The sequence below is a fragment of the Callithrix jacchus genome, chromosome 4, assembly GCF_049354715.1.
Source record: "Callithrix jacchus isolate 240 chromosome 4, calJac240_pri, whole genome shotgun sequence".
Lineage (NCBI taxonomy): Eukaryota > Metazoa > Chordata > Mammalia > Primates > Cebidae > Callithrix > Callithrix jacchus.
In genome coordinates, this window is record NC_133505.1 from 47,530,743 (window position 1) to 47,550,437 (window position 19,695).

The following is a 19,695-nucleotide window of genomic DNA, read 5'->3' on the forward strand; positions in this document are numbered from 1 at the left end:
CCTGTTTCAAGGTCTGGGAAGACAAACAGGTATAAGTTGTGATTCCTGAGTTCCAGAGAAACTTACAAAATCATACAGAAGATGAAACAAGAATGCAAAATGATAAATAATGCCAGAAACTGCTGCTAAGTGTCTGATCAGTCGAACAGACAGATCAGGAACTTACCAGGTAGAAGATGACATCAGTGAGGTAGGGGAGGTCTAAAAGACTCCTTGGAGAAGTCTTTGAGTATTTGATTGGCCTTGAAGCTGAGAAGGAGGAAGTCAACCAAGATAAGAGGACTTTGGATACACTTGAACCCGTGTATGAACCCAGCTCTGATGTTATCTACACAATCACAGAAAAGTCACTCATTCTTATTATTCTATTTCCTTTTTGTAAAGAGAGAATTTCAGGCAAGTGATATGGAGTAAGAAAGAAAGTACAAATTTGGAACCTGGCTTCAGAGAGGTGAGGAGGGGCGGAGTTAGTATTTGGGTAGAGGGGTTTACAAAGTTCTAGTTCTTGACTTAAATAGTGGTTCCAGGAGTAAAAACCAATATCCAGGTAGGGTGTAGTGGCTCATGCCTATAATCCCAGCACTTTGGAAGCCTGAGGCAAGCAAATCACCTGAGGTCAGGAGTTCAAGACCAGACTGGCCACCATGGTGAAACACCATATCTACTAAAAATACAAAAATTAGCCAGCTGTGGCAGTGGGTGCCTGTAATCCTAGCTACTGAGGAGGCTGAGGCAGGAGAATCACTTGAACCTGGAGGACAGAGGTTGCAGTGAACCAAGATCATGCCACTGCGCTCCAGCCTGGGTGACAGAGCAAGACTGTCTCAAACAACAACAAAACCAATATCCGTAAGTGATAACCGATCAAGCTGTAAAAGCAATTAAATAAGTAGTTTCTAATTTTCATTTGTCTCTGTTTATTTGTAAATGGGGATTACACCTCACAAGAAGACTATAATAGAATGAGGCCACCTGATGGGGAGTACCTTGCAGTACACAGGTAGCTAAGAGGGTATAAAACAAGCTTGGTCCAAGCTCAGAAGGTGACCAAAGTCCTGGGAAGAAACAGGGGGAGGAAAAGAAGATTCTTCTATCCCAAAGGATTGGAACGCATATGGAGAATTGGTGCCTTGATAAGTTTTTAAACTAGGGAAGACACTATTCATCTGAGATAGTTGAAATTGTTTCCATATGAAAAAAAAACAACTGATGGGATGGCTTCCTCTCCCGACTCCCATCATTCTTTGGGGATTATTTGAACAAAATAAACCTCTTTTTCCCATTATCTTAATAGGGCTTGGGTTAAATACCGCACAGTCATTGATATAACTCTGAAGAGGTATTGAGAAGCCTGTCAGCTAGCCTCCCACAGTCTATAGGAGACACAGGGATTCCTGTCTACCTCGGAAGAAATCCAGCTAGTCAGGACAACGGACTAAGCCCCTCTATGAAAGTGAGATCTCCATTAGGAAGTAAATAGTAGGGGGAACCACATAGCACTTATCTTTGGCTTCAGGCTCCTTCCTCACCCAGAGCTGCTAAAGACATGGAAGGCTCTGTGGTAAGGGATTCCATGGTGGAGAGGCCCATGGTGAATTCCGTGGTTGGGGGTTCTATGGTAGAGGTTTCCATAGTGGAGGATTCCATGGCTGGGGGTTCTATGGTAGAAGTTTCTGTGGTGGGTTGTTCTGTGGTGAGGGGTTCCATGTTGGGCGGGGGGGTCTCTGATTGGAACCTTCATCATGCCACTACACCTTTCCTTCTCCCACACAAACCCCACTCCCAAGCCCCAGCCTCATTACCTCCCACTCACCACTCATTGAGCAATGGGGGACAATGCTCAATTTAGCAATGCTAAACTACAATTTCCCAAACATCCCAGGTTGTTTCCCACCTCTGTTGTGCCTTTCCCCACACGTTTTCCTTTATCTGTGGCATCTTTTCCTTGCTTCCTCACTTGGCAAGTGCCACTCATCTCATATACTTGGCTTCTATATTTCCTTATTCAGGAAGCTCCTCAGACCTTGTTCCTGGGTCCAGCTTTGGTTCTTTCAGATACAATCTCCCAACACGAAGGGTATCCTGTATTGTGACCCTTATCAGCTGTATTACAATGGTTTGTTTACTAGTTAATAGCATATTGTTTCAGGTTTCTGAATAGAGACCAAAAATAATAGTGAACAAAATAGAAAAGTATGTCTTCCCAGCAGGCATCACATGAGAGTGTTACAGGGCCATGACTCAGGCCCATTCCCTCTTGTTGCTCTGACTCCCTTGGGGGTTGACAACATGGTGCACGTTGGCCCAGCTAAACCAAAATTCCAACCTGCCCTAATTCCAAAGCCAGCCAGCCACAAGCTATGGTGCCTGTGTTAGAGAAGTGGAGCTCACTGCAGATTAGGGAGGAAAATGCGAAAAAAGTTAGAAAATATCAAGGAATATTGGGAGACATTTGAGTGCCTAGTGGAGGTTGGCAGGAGATGTAATTATAAAGATTGGGTCACTGTGCAGGACTCAAATGTTATAAACACATTTGATGATGACAGTGGCCTTGTCTTAATCCATTTGTGTTGTTTTAAAGGAACACCTGAGACTGTCTAATTTATAAAGAAAAGAGGTTTATTTGGCACATGAATATGCTGGCTGGAAGGCTGTGCACCTGGTGAAAGCTTCAGACTGCTTCCACTCATGGTAGAAGGTGAAGAGAAGTCGACCCATGCAGAGATCACACAGTGAGAGAGGAAACAAGAGAGAGGGAGGGAAGTGTCAGGCTCTTTTTAACAACCAATTCTTATGGGAACTAGTATAGTGAGAGCTCACTCACTGCCCCCACTTCAGAGAGGGAATTAATATATTTTGGAGGGAGCAACCCCCAATGACCCAAACACCTCCCACTAGGCCTCACCTCCTAATAACACTGTAACACTGTAGATGAGATTTCAACATGAGATTTGGAGAGGTCAAGTGTCCAAACGATAGCAGGCATTGACTGTCAGACAGTACCATCTCTCAGGCATGTACTCCAAAATTACTGCCTCTGAAGTGGGAATCAGCTCCAAGTGCCTCTGAAGACTTTCCTAAATCTTTCTTACATCATATTGGAGAGATGTGGGTCAGATCTTTACACAGGGAAATGGAGTAAAGAAGCTGATTCCCAACAAATCACTTCTAAAGCTGGGGTCCATGGGCCTGAGCCATCTACCTTCTGAGCTGTTTCCAAACCTGACTGATCATCAGAATCATCTTAGTACTTTAATAACAGAGAAATGAGATCCTGAGCCTATTTGCATCCCCTTGGATATCCAGGGTGGGGCTCAGAAACCTGTATATTTTTGTAAAACTCTCCCAGTGACGGTGAGGCATGGCTCACACCTGTAATCCCAGCACTTTGGGAGGCCAAGGTGGATGGATTACAAGGTCAGGAGTTTGAGACCAGCTTGATCAACATGGTGAAACCCTGTCTCTAATAAAAATACAAAAATTAGCCAGATATGGTGGCTCATACCTGTAATCCCAGCTACTCAGGAGGCTGAGGCAGGACAATCACTTGAACCCAGGAGGTGGAGGTTGCAGTGAGCCAAGATTGCACCACTGCACTCCAGCCTTGGTGACAGAGTGAGACTCTGCCTCAAAAAAAAAGAAAGAAAGAAAAAAAAAGGAAAGAAATAAATAGAGGTGGAAAGACAGAATTTCCTTATTGAGGCCTGCTTCCTATTTTCTTGATTCTCTGTGAAAGGCCCTTTCCAGAGAAAGTTCCCCCACACTGTTCACATTCTCATGCCATGAGCAGCCAATACAGAAACAGCCTTTGATGCTCCAAGGAAAACTTCAGCAGAGAAAGTTGAGCTCCTTCTGCAAAAACTAGCTTCTCTTTTGCATAATTTCAGAGCCTCAGTGGACCCACAAATAATCAGCTAATCACATATGCGCCAGACAATTATGATATACAATAAATGATTAACACTTTCAGCTGATTCCCTTGAAGACAATTCACCAAATTTATTGGAAGTTCCTTTTATTCAAGACACCATACACATTCCCTTTTCCTACATTTTTTTCTTTGCTGATTCACTCTGTATTGTACGTGAATCATTTGGCTTTTATTTTATTTTATTTTGTTGTTGTTGTTCCATTCCTTTGGCTTTTCTAACTCAACAGTGCTGAATGGGAGAAGTCCGGGCACATGATTACTGCTGGGAAAATGGCAATTTTACTCATGAGAGATAGGTTGAGGACACTTTGGGATCAGAAGGATTCTAAATCTGAGGCACTTGAAGATAAAATAGCCATCACATTTGGTCCATGTCTTCCTGTGGTGATTGAGTTCGCTCCCCACACCCCACCCTACCCAATGTTATTATTTGCTGCTAGGAAGAAAGTTATACTGACTCCCCTTGGTCTGTAGCAATTAGAGTGAATTCTCCTGTGGCAGGCTGGGCCCTCCAGAGCATTAATTGGTTTCAATGTAGAGTCGTTTAAAATAACTCAGTCTTCCACAGGCTAATCCCTTGTTTCCCGGAGCAGACTGAATTGTTCGGAAATGAACCAATGTGATAATTCTTCTCACTGAGCTCTAGGTTTGTAGTATCTTTCTAGAAAAGAGAAGCTAATATGGGGATAGGGTCGGGGAAAGACTGGCTGTTGCCTGTTCTGTGACTCCAAAATGTTTTCTCTAGTCTGGACAGTATCATCCTTGTTTTTAAAAACTGACTGATGAATGCAGCATAATGTGCATTAAGAAAATCATTCTATTCCTGCACCACTCGGAGTACTGAATGGCTAAAAAATAATGTCAGCCAAGTTTAACTATGTGGAAAGAGTACCATGGTATAAGTAATTGCCCTGGCTCCACAACCACCAAACTCAGTTTTACTCATCTGTAAAATGAACCAGCGAGACTCACTGCTCTCTAAAGACTTAAGCTGACTGGGGGGGCCGAGCATGGTGGTTCATGCCTATAATCCCAGCACTTTGGGAGGCTGAGGTGGGCAGATCACCTGAGGTCAGGAGTTCAAGACCAGTCTGACCAACATGGAGAAACCCCATCTCTACTAAAAATATAAAATTAGCTGGGTGTGGTGGTGCATGCCTGTAATCCGAGCTGCTCAGGATGCTGAGGCAGGAGAATCACTTGATTGCAGGAGGCAGAAGTTACAGTGAGCTGAGATTGTGCCGTTGCACTCCAGCCAGGGCAACAAGAGTGAAACTCAATCTCAAAAAAAGAAAAAAAAAAAAAAAGAGAGCGAGAGAGAGAGAGACTTAGGCTGACTGAAGAAGAGTTTGATTAAATTCATTTTATTGTTCTAAAACAGTGTTTCCCATCCTCAGCATGAATTACATTTTGGGCCAGATAATTCCTTGTTTGGGGACTGTAATGTGTATTGTAGGATATTTAGAAGGGTCCATGGTCTCTTCCTATCATATACCAGGAGCTTTTACCCACTGACTTGCAAAAGCAAACACTACGTTCAGATATCAACAAGTGTTCCTCAGCGAGCAAAACTGCCCCTGGTTGAGAGCCACCTTTCAATAGCTTCTCATTGCCTACAAAAATGCACTCATTTACTAATTTTTTTTCTTTTTTTTTCATGAGTCTATGTCTGAAGATTTTCAAATATTATTTATTGAGTACTTACTGGGACCAAATATAGCTAAGACTCAGTCCCTGATTCAAGGAATTTTTATTCTAAGTGGGACAGACAAACATAATTATAATCTAATGTAACACATAAAATGACTAAGAGAGATGCAGAAGAAAAACAGAAGAAAATCATTGAGGGTGAAGATAGAGGAAGCTTAGAAAGAATTTTGGAGAAATTAGTGATTAAATGGAACATTGCAAGATCAGGAGAAATTAGCCAGGGATTTCCAGCTGAGGGGCCAGCATGAGAAAATGCAGAGTGGTGAGAATAAGGATTCACTACCACAAAGCTCTTTGGCCGGGGGAGTGGTGAGGATGAATCTCTCAGGAACAAAGAGAACACCTCCACCCCCCAAAACTCAGCTGTGTATGGTCTCTTTTAACATTGCATTCTGGGGAAGCAGTTCAGAATCCTAAAGCGTTTCCAGCCAGTGTTACTGCTGAGCCCATAATGGAACCATACTGTTGTGGAGCTCTCCAGGGTACTGAATTGTGTCCATCTGAATCCCCTTTACTCAGTAGCTATCCACCTGGGTACCTGCCCAGGACCCTGCCCTTCTTACTTATGCTTGTTGCCCTTTGTTGATGTCATATAGTAGAAAGAGCATAGATTTACCAATCTAAATGGCCCTAACTAGGGGAGAATCAAATAAATGATTATTTTTATAAATTATAAATTGTGGTGCATTCTTATGAAAGAATATTATACAGTGTTTTGGTGACCTTATAGCTGTTTTTTAAAAGTTTACTTGAAACTTTATATATTTCCTGTGATACCTATAGTAAGCATTTATTGTCTAGAAAAATACTATTTAAAATAATAATAAAGAGCTTTGGAATTGAATAGACTGGGATGAGAATTCTTTTTATTTTATTTTATTTTTTTTTATTGCATTTTAGGTTTTGGGGTACATGTGCAGAACATGCAAAATAGTTGCATAGGTACACACGTGGCAGTGTGTTTTGCTGCCTTCCTCCCCTTCACCCACATTTAGCATTTCTCCCCATGCTATCCCTCCCCAGCTCCCCACCCCCGCTGTCCCTCCCCTATTCCCCCCAATAGACCCCAGTGCGTAGTACCCCCTTCCCTGTGTCCATGTGTTCTCATTGTTCATCACCCGCCTATGAGTGAGAATATGTGGTATTTCATTTTCTGTTCTTGTGTCAGTTTGCTGAGAATGATGTTCTCCAGATTTATCCATGTCCCTACAAAGGACACAAACTCATCATTATTGATTGCTGCATAATATTCCATGGTGTATATATGCCACATTTTCCCAATCCAGTCTATCATCGATGGGCATTTGGGTTGGTTCCAGGTCTTTGCTATTGTAAACAATGCTGCAATGAACATTCGTGTGTATGTGTCCTTATAGTAGACCTATTTATAGCCCTTTGGATATATACCCAGTAATGGGATTGCTGGGTCAAATGGAATTTCTATTTCTAGGTCCTTGAGGAATCACCACACTGTCTTCCAGAATGGTTGAACTAATTTACACTCCCACCAACAGTGTAAAAGTGTTCCTATTTCTCCACATCCTCTCCAGCATCTATTATCTCCAGATTTTTTGATGATTGCCATGCTAACTGTCATGAGATGGTATCTCAATGTAGTTTTGATTTGCATCTCTCTGATGACCAGTGATGATGAGCATTTTTTCATATGTTTGTTGACCTCATGTATGTCTTCTTTTGTAAAGTGTCTGTTCATATACTTTGCCCATTTTTGAATGGGCTTGTTTGTTTTTTCTTGTAAATCTACTTGAGTTCTTTGTAAATTCTGGATATCAGCCCTTTGTCAGATGGGTAAACTGCAAAAATTTTTTCCCATTCTGTTGGTTGCCGATTCACTCTAGTGACTGTTTCTTTTGCCGTGCAGAAGCTGTGGAGTTTCATTAGGTCCCATTTGTCTATTTTGGCTTTTGTTGCCAATGCTTTTGGTGTTTTGTTCATGAAGTCCTTGCCTACTCCTATGTCCTGGATGGTTTTGCCTAGATTTTCTTCTAGAGTTTTTATGTGCCAGGTCTTATGTTTAAGTCTTTAATCCATCTGAAGTTAATTTTAGTGTAAGGTGTCAGGAAGGGGTCCAGTTTCTGCTTTCTGCACATGGCTAGCCAGTTTTTCCAACACCATTTATTAAACAGGGAATCCTTTCCCCATTGCTTGTTTTTGTCAGGTTTATCAAAGATTGTATGGTTGTAGATATGTTGTGTTGCCTCCGATGCCTCTGTTTTGTTCCATTGGTCTATATCTCTGTTTTGGTACCAGTCCCATGCTGTTTTGATTACTGTAACCTTGTAGTATAGTTTGAAGTCTGGTAGTGTGAGGCCTCCTGCTGTGTTCTTTTTGCTTAGAATTGACTTGGCTATGCAGGCTCTCTTTTGGTTCCATATGAAGTTCATGGTGTTTTTTTCCAGTTCTGTGAAGAAAGTCAATGGTAGCTTGATGGGGATAGCATTGAGTCTGTAAATTACTTTGGGCAGTATGGCCATTTTCACAGTATTGATTCTTCCTAATCATGAACATGGAATGTTTCTCCATCTGTTTGTGTCCTCTCTTATTTCATTGAGCAGTGGTTTGTAGTTCTCCTTGAAGAGGTCCCTTACGTTCCTTGTTAGTTGTATTCCTAGGTATTTTATTCTCTTTGTAGCAATTGTGAATGGCAGTTCGTTCTTGATTTGGCTCTCTTTAAGTCTGTTATTGGTGTACAGGAATGCTTGTGATTTTTGCACACTGAGTTTATATCCTGAGACTTTGCTGAAGTTGCTTATCAGTTTCAGGAATTTTTGGGCTGAGACGATGGGGTCTTCTAGATATACTATCATGTCGCCTGCAAATAGAGACAATTTGGCTTCCACCTTTCCTATTTGAATACTCTTTATTTCTTTTTCTTGCCTGATTGCTCTAGCTAGAACTTCCAGTACTATATTGAATAGGAGTGGTGAGAGAGGGCATCCTTGTCTAGTGCCAGATTTCAATGGGAATGCTTCCAGTTTTTACCCATTCAGTATGATATTGGCTGTTGGTTTGTCATAAATAGCTTTTATTATTTTGAGATATGTTCCATCAATACCGAGTTTATTGAGGATTTTTAGCATAAAGCGCTGTTGAATTTTGTCAAATGTCTTCTCTGCTTCAATTGAGATAATCATGTGGTTTTTGTTTTTGGTTCCGTTTATGTGGTGAATTACATTTATAGACTTGCGTATGTTGACCAGCCTTGCATCCCGGGGATGAATTCTACTTGATCATGATGGATAAGTTTTTTGATTTGCTGTTGCAATCGGCTTGCTAGTATTTTATTGAAGATTTTTGCACCTATGTTCATCATGGATATTGGCCTGAAGTTTTCTTTTCTTGTTGAGTCTCTGCCGGGTTTTGGTATCAGGATGATGTTGGTCTCATAAAATGATTTGGGGAGGATTCCCTCTTTTTGGATTATTTGGAAGAGTTTCAGAAGGAATGGTACCAGCTCCTCTTTGTGTGTCTGGTAGAATTTGGCTGTGAACCCATCTGGACCTGGGCTTTTTTGTGTAGTAGGCTCTTAATTGCTGCCTCAACTTCAGACCTTGTTATTGGTCTATTCATAGTTTTGGCTTCCTCCTGGTTTAGGCTTGGGAGGACACAGGAGTCCAGGAATTTACTCATTTCTTCCAGGTTTACTAGTTTATGTGCATAGAGTTTTTGTAATATTCTCTGAAGATGGTTTGAATTTCTGTGGAATCTGTGGTGATTTCCCCTTTATCGTTTTTTATTGCATCTCTTTGGTTGTTCTCTCTTTTCTTTTTTATCAGCCTGGCTAGTGGTCTGTCTATTTTGTTGATCTTTTCAAAAAACCAACTCTTGGATTTATAGATTTTTGGAAGGGTTTTTCGTGTCTCTATCTCCTTCAGTTCTGCTCTGATCTTTGTTATTTCTTGTCTTCTGCTAGGTTTTGAGTGTTTTTGATCTTGCTATTTCAATTTTGACGATAGAGTGTCAATTTTGGATCTCTCCACTCTTCTCATGTGGGCACTTATTGCTATATATTTTCCTCTAGAGACTGCTTTAAATGTGTCCCAGATATTTTGGTATGTTGTGTCTTCATTCTTGTTGATTTCAAAGAACTTCTTTATTTCTGCCTTCATTTCATTGTTTATCCAATCAACATTCAAGAGCCAGTTGTTCAGTTTCCATGAAGCTGTGCGGTTCTGGGTTGGTTTCTGAATTCTGAGTTCTAACTTGATTGCACTATGGTCTGAGAGACTGTTTGTTATGATTTCAGTTGTTTTGCATTTGCTGAGCAGTGCTTTACTTCCAATTATTTGATCAATTTTAGAGTAGGTGTGATGTGGTGCTGAGAAGAATGTATATTCTGTGGATTTGGGGTGGAGAGTTCTGTAAATGTCTATCAGGTTTGCTTGTTCCAGGTCTGAGTTCAAGCCCTGGATATCCTTGTTAATTTTCTGTCTGGTTGATCTGTCTAATACTGACAGTGGAGTGTTAAAGTCTCCCACTAATATTGTGTGGGAGTCTACATCTCTTTGTAAGTCATTAAGAACTTGCCTTATATATCTGGGTGCTCCTGTATTGGGTCCATATATATTTAGAATCATTAGCTCTTCTTGTTGTATCGATCCTTTTACCATTATGTAATGGCCTTCTTTGTCTCTTTTGATCTTTGTTGCTTTAAAGTCTATTTTATCAGAGACAAGAATTGCAACTCCTGCTTTTTTTTTTTTTTTTGCTCTCTGTTTGCTTGTTAAATCTTCCTCCATCCCTTTATTCTGAGCCTTTGTGTATCCTTGCATGTGAGATGGGTTTCCTGGATACAGCACACCGATGGCTTTTGGCTTTTTATCCAATTTGCCAGTCTGCGTCTTTTGATTGGTGCATTTAGCCCATTTACATTTAGGGTTAATATTGTTATGTGTGAATTTGATACTGCCATTTTGATGCTAGCTGGCTGTTTTGCCCATTAGTTGATGCAGATTCTTCATTTTGTTGATGCTCTTTAGCATTTGGTATGTTTTTGGAATGGCTGGTACTGGTTGTTCCTTTCTATGTGTAGTGCCTCTTTCAGGAGCTCTCGTAAAGCAGGCCTGGTGGTGACAAAATCTCTGAGTACTTGCTTGTTCACAAAGGATTTTATTTTTCCTTCACTTATGAAGCTCAGTTTGGCTGGATATGAAATTCTGGGTTGAAAGTTCCTTTCTTTAAGGATGTTGAATATTGGCCCCCACTCTCTTCTGGCTTGTAGGGTTTCTGCCGAGAGATCTGCTGTGAGTCTGATGGGCTTCCCTTTGTGGGTGACCCGACCTTTCTCTCTGGCTGCTCTTAGCATTTTCTCCTTCATTTAGACTCTGGTGAATCTGACGATTATGTGCCTTGGGGTTGCTCTTCTTGAGGAATATCTTTGTGGTGTTCTTTGTATTTCCTGGACTTGAATATTGGCCTGCCTTGCTAGGTTGGGGAAATTTTCCTGGATAATATCCTGAAGAGTATTTTCCAGCTTGGATTCATTCTCTTTGTCACATTCAGGTACACTTATGAAATGTAGATTAGGTCTCTTCACATAGTCCCACATTTCTTGGAGACTTTGTCCATTCCTTTTTTGCACTTTTTTTTCTCTAATCTTGGTTTCTCGTTTTATTTCATTCAGTTGATCTTTGACTTCTGATATCCTTTCTTCTGCTTGGTCAATTCAGCTGTTGAAACTTGTGCATGCATCGTGACGTTCTTGTGTTGTGTTTTTCAGCTCCTTCAATTCACTCATATTCCTTTCTAAGTTGTCCATTCTTGTTATCATTTCCTCAAATCTTTTTTTCAAGGTTCTTAGTTTCTTTGCATTGATTTAGAACGTATTCTTTCAGCTCATGGAAGTTTCTCATCACCCACCTTCTGAAGTCTGATTCCGTCATTTCATCACACTCATTCTCCATCCAGCTTTGTTCCCTTGCTGGTGAGGAGTTTTGGTCCTTTGTAGGAGGCGAGGTGTTCTGGTTTCGGGTGTTTTCCTCCTTTTTGTGCTGGTTTCTTCCCATCTTTGTGGATTTATCCACCTGTCTTCTGAGTGGTTGCTGATTTTCCGATTGGGTCTCTGAGTGGACGTCCAGATTGTTGATGATGAAGCATTTCTGTTTCTTAGTTTTCCTTCTAACAGTCTGGCCCCACTGCTGTAGGACTGCTGAGGTCCACTACAGGCCCTGCTTGCCGGGGGAACTCCTGTAGCAGCTGCGGAACTGTGAGGGTTGCTACCAGATTTTTCTTCTGCTATCTTTGTCCCTGAATGATGCCCGCCAGATGTCAGTCTGATCAGTCCTTTGTGAGGTGACTCTTTGGATATACAGGAGTCAGGGAGCTGCTTGAGGAGACAGTCTGTATTTTATAGAAGCTCTAGTGCTGAGCTGTGATCTCCATTATTCATTCAGGGCTGCTAGGCAGGTACGTTTAAGTCTGCTGCAGCAGAACTCATAAAGCCCCCCTTTTTTTCCTCAGGTGCTCTGTCTCTGTCCCAGGGAGTTAGGGCTTTATTTATGAGTATCCATTGCACTTTCCTGCCCAGCGAGGAGGCGGTCTAGTCATTGCCTGTAGTGGCTATGATGAGCTGCCATGGGTGCCGCCCTGTTGCCTGGGCTCCGCCCTGCTGCCGTGTCTAATTCCCCGTAGTCCTGTTTATATGGGCATGGTTAGAACTGCAGTGGTGATGGTGGCCCGCCTATGTAGTGGTGGACTCTCTCTGTTATGGTGGGTTGCCTCAGCAATGGCAGGCTGCCTCAGCAATGGCAGAGTAACTCCGTAGGGATCACGTGCCTCAGTAGTGGTGTATGCCCCTCCCCCACCGAGCTGCACTGTCCTGGGTTCAGCTGTGCTTGCTGTGAAACTCTCAACCCTGAGTGTTTCCAATTGCTGTTTTGTTTGTTTTTGTGGGAGTGGGGCCCGCCGAGCCTGATCACCTGGCTCCCTGCCTCAGAGCCAGTTTTTTTTTTTTTTTTAAGTTGAACGGTTGACTCTCTCCCAGGTGTTCCAGTTACCTGCTGCAAGGGCGCCGGGATCTGTGTGATTTCCCATTCAGCGACCCACTGCGCCTGCTCAAACCACATTGCTGCCTGGGAATCTCCTGGCCTGGCTTTCTGTTTAAGTCCTGTTTAATCAGATGAATGTGCTAATCTGCCTTCTGAAATCTCCAATTGCTGGTTTAACAGGGCAACCAAACCAGGGTATTTTGTATGGAGTTTCACTGGGCCCAAACAGCCGAGCTGGTCCAAACAGCTGTGTTGGCCCAAACTGCTGCGCTGGCGGCCCGTGGGTCTCTTACACCTGGGAATCTCCTAGTTTGTGGACAATAGAGATCTGTATGGAAATGTGGCATACACTCACCACTGCGGATTCACTGGGAGCTGAAATCCTGAGTTGGTCCTACAGCACCATCTTCCCTCGTCCCTGGGATGAGAATTCTAATTCTGGCACTTAATAGCCATCTGACCTTGGGTCAGTTAATTTAATCTCTCTGTCCATTGTTTGCTCAACTGCAAAATGACCTGAAAAGAGACAGACCTTCAATAATTCCCCAGTGCCTATCATTCAGTCTGCTGTGGATATCGGCCAGCTCAAGTATATGCATCTACTTCTATGGTACTAAGTAAGGGAGACACTAAGCGAATTCTTGTTATTACTTACCTCATCATTTGGATGTCCAATTTTCAACTACAGAAAAGGCAAGTCTGATGTATAATGAGGTAGAAACAAGTCTTTTAGGCACAGACTAACAGTGCCCTTCCCACCTCCCATTCTGGGGTCCTTCATTAGAAACAGTGCTCTGGAATAAAACTGATTCTGAATTATAATGCCCATGTCGTTTCCACACTTGGCCCCAGTAAATTAGCATCTAGACCCTTATACTCGTGGCAAAATACTGTAAGATCATTCCCTGTGTAACTGACCATCTGGAGAATAAATGCCTAGAGATATTGGGTGTTCTCCCAACAAACAGCCCAGCCAGGTAAGCCTACTTTGAAGCTAAGCTGACAGGCCTCACCCACTTGCTGAGAATTTCTGGTTAGTTTTTTTTTTTTTTTTTTTTTTTTACATCTAAGGAAAAGCTCTAATATGGAAGAAAGAGCAATTTGGCAGAAACAAAAAATATGCAGGAAAATTTTATTTCCCAAATAAATTTTATAATCAATATTCATTGAGAAGTAAAAAAAAAATTCCATGAAACAAGAACAGAATGCTATAAAAAAAAAGAAATATTTAAGGAGACTACGAAGTTTTTAAAAATTAGAAAAAAAAGATAAGGAAAATAAAAAACCCTGAGAAGGAAGAAATACTGAAGAAATTTTGCTCATTTCCACCTCCCTCCCATAATGAGCAAAAATACATAGAAGAAAACTAGGAGGAAACAGATGAAGCAGAACAGAGGGCCAGTCATGAAGGTTCAATACTGCAATAGTAGAAATTCTAAAAAGAGAGAGCAGAGAAAATGGGGAAGGGAAGACCCACTCATGACCTTATCTATTTCTCCAGGAGAGGCTCTTGTAAACTCTTGGGGAAGATGAAACCAGATTACCCAGACACTCTGTTCAGTTTGTCTTTCTCCTGGGCACCTTTATCAAACAGGCAACACTATGCTTTCATTCTCAGCTAGATTTGTGCTTCTACTTAATATACATTTTTATGGAATCTATACCTAGGTGGCAAAACTATAAAAATCAAGATTGCTTGAGCGGCCTAGAGTTTGAGACCAGCCTGGGTAACAGAGTGAGATCTGGTCCCTATAATAAATTTTAATAAATTATCTGTGTGTGGTGACATGCACCTGTAGTCCTAGCTACCTGGGAGGCTGAGGTGAGAGGATCGACTGAGCCTGGGAGGTTGAGGCTACAGTGAGCTGTGTTCATGCCGCTGCACTCTGGCCTGGGCAACAGAGTAAGGCCCTGTGTCAACAACAACAAAAAATAATCGAGATAAAGGTAAGCACAAAAATCAAGACAGTGGTTACCTCTGTGGAGGAAGTTGGAGATTTTATTTAGAGAGAGGCATTTGGAGATCTTCTAAGATACTGGTTAGTGTTCACTTTCTTAACTTTTGTGGTAAATACATAGGTATAAAACATATTGTATTTTAAACTCTGCATATATCTCAAATACTCTTTTATACATATGATACACTTCACAATAAAAACTTCCATACTGAGAAGACACCAAAGCAAAGCTACTTTGTGAAGTAATAAGATTGTATGTTCCCATGTACTGTGTAGTGCTTGAACAGAGTGAAATAGGAAAGGGGGCACAAGGGCTCTCTCTCTTCTAAAACCTCTCCTTCCAATGGGGGTCTGCAGCTCTGACTTTTTCTGGAAAGGTACACATTGGTTTAATATTTGATAAATTATACTGCTAGCTAAGGATGGGAAGGTCTGGGAGGATTTGTCTCTGGCTTGTGGAATTTGAATTCTGTCCCTGTCTCCACCCAGGCACTGGCAGGGATGCACAGTTCTCACCAGCATCCTTGCTGGTTTTTTTAAGAGATGATCTTTTTGGCTTCCTTTCATGAAATGAGTCAGATGCTAACCCACTCTTAGCATCTCTCACCGTCTTCCTGTTTCCCTTCACTTCTGAAGATCAAAGCTCACCTCAGGAGAACCTCCAGAGGGAAAAATAGCCAACGGAACCCCAGGCCCAGGCAGGAAAAGCAAGTAAACAAATGATTGACGCACTTCGTACACAGGCTCTGAGGGAGGGGGGCTGAGTGCGAGGAGGGGAAGTTGAGGAAGCTGTCCAGGATGGGGGTGGAGTCCTGAAGGTCTGGGGTAACAGCTCATTGTTCCTCAGGGCTCCCAGGGAATAAGGTAGGCCTCCAGCAAAACAAAGTGCCAGGAGGGCAGGCTATTTGTGTTGATAAACACAAAAAGAGGGGAAGTGACTATCTGGAGGGAGCATGGGTTTGCATGGAACGTGCCTTATTCTAGGAATCTATATACTTGGCTCCTAGGGCACATGGGAGGAAGAGGGAGAAGGCACTGGGAAAAAAGGAGGCAGCAGGCACCATAAACATGTGGGACCTGGAGGTGGGCAGAACTTGGTTCAAACCCTGGACCCTCCCTTTCCCAGCTCTCTAACTTGGCCCTATTAATTTCTCCAGGCCTTGGCTTTATTATCTGTGAAATGCGAATGGTCCTTCCTTGCCCATAAGATTTCCTTGAAGACTTAATAAGATAATAAACTTTAAGTGTCTGACACATGGAAATTTCTCCAAAAAAATAAAAGTTTATTCTTGTTATTAGATGTATCAGTGAGGGAGGAAGCGGTGTGCTGTGGGGAAGCAGCACTGTACTGTCAAGCTTCTGGGTTTAGGGAAGGCTCAGGCCCCCAGCCATTGTGGGTGCCTGAGCAGGTACTCAGTTCAGCTCAGCTCAGCTCATCTCCGGAGCTGAGTGTGCCTCCCTGGAATGACGGTGCTGAACAAGTGGATCTCCAGGGTTCATTCTAGTGCCTAAAGCCTGGGTTCAAAAACCTATGACCAAAGTGTGACTAGGAAATTCTCTGATTTAAAACAAAAGTAATGCAGAGACGGCCAAGTGAGATTTGTGCCCATTAGAGTGGTCTCTTTGGAAACTTAACTCTTATGATAGTGGTGCTGCCAATTCTCAAAACATACTCAGAATGGTTTAGAATTATCTGCAGAGCCAGTTCTGGGACCAACTAAGACAATCATCTCACTGCTTTAGAGAAACAAGTGTCTTCCTTCTGTTTATTTTTACCAAAAAAAAAAAAAAAAGCTCTCATTCTGTTAAGGCAAGTTAGATTTCAGTTTCAGTTTTGCGAACTACTGAAGGATTATAACTTCATCTTTTTAATCCTTAATTTGCACCTCTAGAAATTGGGAATAATAATATCCACCTTGGAGCATGGCCACACACAAGGACAAGGACAGCAGTACCAAGCAAGATGCTGGGCTCAGGGTAGGTGGTAAAACACATGCATATGTGCATACACACAGACAGACAGACAGACAGGCTTTTATCCTTTCATTCCTTCCCCATCCCAATTACCTATTTTACCACTTTATCTGCAAAATAAATTCACAGCCCACTCAACCATCAGGCTCCAAATAATTTTCATTCATTTTCAAAAATCAAATACACTTTCAGAGAAAAAGATTTGCCACCATGAAGGATATTCAAAGGGATGTGCCCAGACTCCAAAGATGTCTATTTACACCATTTACATGTGTGTGTTTGTGCAAAGTCGGTATTTAGTAAAATCCTTAGCCCCTATGAGTACCACAGCCAGATCCACAGCTGGTGCTCTGATGCTGAGCCAGTATCTGGCTTCAGAGAGCCAAGGTTCAGGATAACAGACAGAGGCAAGGAAAGACTGAGGGCCAGACCTGGCCCCCAGGCTCAGGGAAACCCACTTTGGCTGGGTGACCTCCATCAGTCACATCATACTTTGAGGTCTCAGTTCGTTCATCATGAAAATGAGGACAGTAATATAAGTCTCATAAAGTTATGAGGATCGTTAAGTGCTAACTGCATAAACAAGCAAAGAAGAGGCACCAGTGGGTGGGAATGTTAATTCTAATTAAGGCATAAGGCATCAACATGCTTGCATGATATCTTGTGTAGCAGGGAAAGATGGAGTCAGAGGAAACGGCAGACAGCAAGCTTACCTCTGTCCCAGCACAGCATCTAGAAAGACAGCAGCTCTCTCCCATAACATCCAGCTCCCCTGCCCTTTCTGGGTGGAAGGGTGATGTTTTTGTTCTCTCCCAAGGAAACCGTTTCTCAGCCTCTCTCCTGGTGTAGTCCATTGGGCCCTGAAGCTACCAGGCCAGTTTCAGTCATGTTTATGAAATGTTTTCACCAGAGGCCACCTGATTGGCTTATCAACCCTGGCTCTGGGAGCATTTCCTCACAATGAGCAGTGACATTTACAGCTTCAAGAAGTGCAAGGGAAACATTTTTCTTGCAAACTCCTCTTTCTGTCTATAATGAAGCAGTCATTATAATCTGTCAAAGGTGGATTCTGGCAGTCAAAAATGTACCCTAACTTTCCACAGGAGAAACACCGTAAATGTCAGACATCTGATCACATTGTCTGTCTGTAGTGCATAGAACCAGATGCTCGAAAACTGAAAAACAAAAGTCCCATTTCTTCTTGTTCTGCAGCCAAGCCTGGCTTCATGTGTGTGTGACCTGTGGAGTCACAAACAGTCCTTCACTCAGAAGCCTCTGTTCTTGGTTTAATAATCTGCATTAAAACTGGCATTGTAGAATATAAAAAAAAAGAATCATGAACTTTATGCTAATAATTTAAGTATTTTTGTTTTTCTTTACATAGTTGCTTAATGTATTAGTCTACTTTGACACTGCTGATAAAGACATATCCATAACTGGGGAGTTTATACAGAAAAAGAGGTTTAATGGACTCCCAGCTCCATGTGGCTAGGGAGGCCTCACAACCATGGTGGAAGGCAAAAGTCACGTCTTACATGGTGGTAGGCAAAAGGCACGTCTTACATGGTGGTAGGCAAGAGAGGAGAATGAGAGAGCCAAGTGAAAGAGGAAACCTCTTATAAAACCATCAGATCTCATGAGACTTATTCACTACCATGAGAACAGTATGGGAGAAACCTCCTCCATGATTCAATTATCTCCCACCCAACTGCTCCCACAATATGTGGGAATTATGGGGGCTACAATTCAAGATGAGATTTGGGTGGGGACACAGTCAAACCATATCACTTAGTCTTTACTTAAAATAGGGTCTCACTAAATTGCCCAGGCTGCTCTTGAATGCATGGGCTCAAGCAATCCTTCCCCCTCATCCTCCCAGGTAGCTACAGGTGTGCACCAGGGACTACAGGTGTGCACCACCATGCCTGGCTCCTTTGTACTTTAAATAGCAAATAAAAAGCACCACGACGGGCCGGGCACGGTGGCTCAAGCCTGTAATCCCAGCACTTTGGGAGGCCGAGGCCGGTGGATCACGAGGTCAAGAGATCGAGACCATCCTGGTCAACATGGTGAAACCCCGTCTCTGCTAAAAACACACAAAAAAATTAGCTGGGCATGGTGGTGCGTGCCTGTAGTCCCACCTACTCGGGAGGCTGAGGCAGGAGATTGTTTGAACTCAGGAAGTGGAGGTTGTGGTGAGCCGAGATCGCGCCATTGCACTCCAGCCTGGGTAACAAGAGCGAAACTCCTTCTCAAAAAAAAAAAAAAAAAAAAGCACCACGACAAGTTAAGGGATTGCAGAAGAAAGGAGAAAGCTGTCTGTTTTTGTGCATGTAACAGCATTTTTATCCTGCTTTTTGAATGAGGAGCCCTGCATTTTCATTTTGCACTGGGTGCCACAAATGATGTAGCCAGCCCTGTCTGAAGTAATGTAGAAATAGCAGCCATCTCTATCAGAAGGATAGAAAATAAAAATTAATACCAATCATGAGCACTCTGGTGTAACTCACCTAATAACAACCACTCCAGTCAAGATCTCCCTTCCCAGCATGTGGCCTACTTACTGTCATGTTTATTCTTTATTTTTTTTTTATTTTGTTATTTTTTGAGACAGAGTTTTGCTCTTGTTACCTAGGCTGGAGTGTAATGGCGCGATCTCGGCTCACTGCAACCTCTGCCTCCTGGGTTCAGGCAATTCTCCTGCCTCAGCCTCCCGAGTAGCTGGGACTACAGGCACGTGCCACCATACCCAGCTAATTTTTTGTATTTTTAGTAGAGACGGAGTTTCACCATGTTGACCAGGATGGTCTCGATCTCTTGACCTTGTGATCCACCCACCTCAGCCTCCCAAGTTTATTCTTAACTACACTGAAAAACTACCCACTGCTGAACACACATTTCTGTCCATTTCAGTTGTTTGATATCTTGTCTGAGATTGAATGTAGAATACTGTTTTAGGAAATTACAATTTCATAAACCTGTGTGAAAATAAGAGACTCTTCTTTCTCCCTGGACATTTCTCAAAGGCTCTTTCTCTCCATCAGTCTCTGCCCCCTGGCTCCTTCTCTTCCACCACTGCCAGTTTTCTCACCCACCTCACAATTCCTGGAGAGGC

The 19,695-nt window shown here is 42.5% G+C and overlaps 1 protein-coding gene across 2 annotated transcripts in view; it reads right to left on the reverse strand.

Moving 5' to 3' along the window:
- Positions 1-1,558, reverse strand: part of SAYSD1 (SAYSVFN motif domain containing 1) — a 39,350-nt gene extending 37,792 nt beyond the window's left edge. For both annotated transcript variants that reach the window (XR_013534798.1, XR_013534793.1), the window contains exon 1: positions 1,501-1,558. The gene's annotated coding sequence lies outside the window, so the exon portion shown is untranslated. The remainder of the gene's footprint in view (positions 1-1,500) is intronic.
- Positions 1,559-19,695: the final 18,137 nt, after the last annotated feature.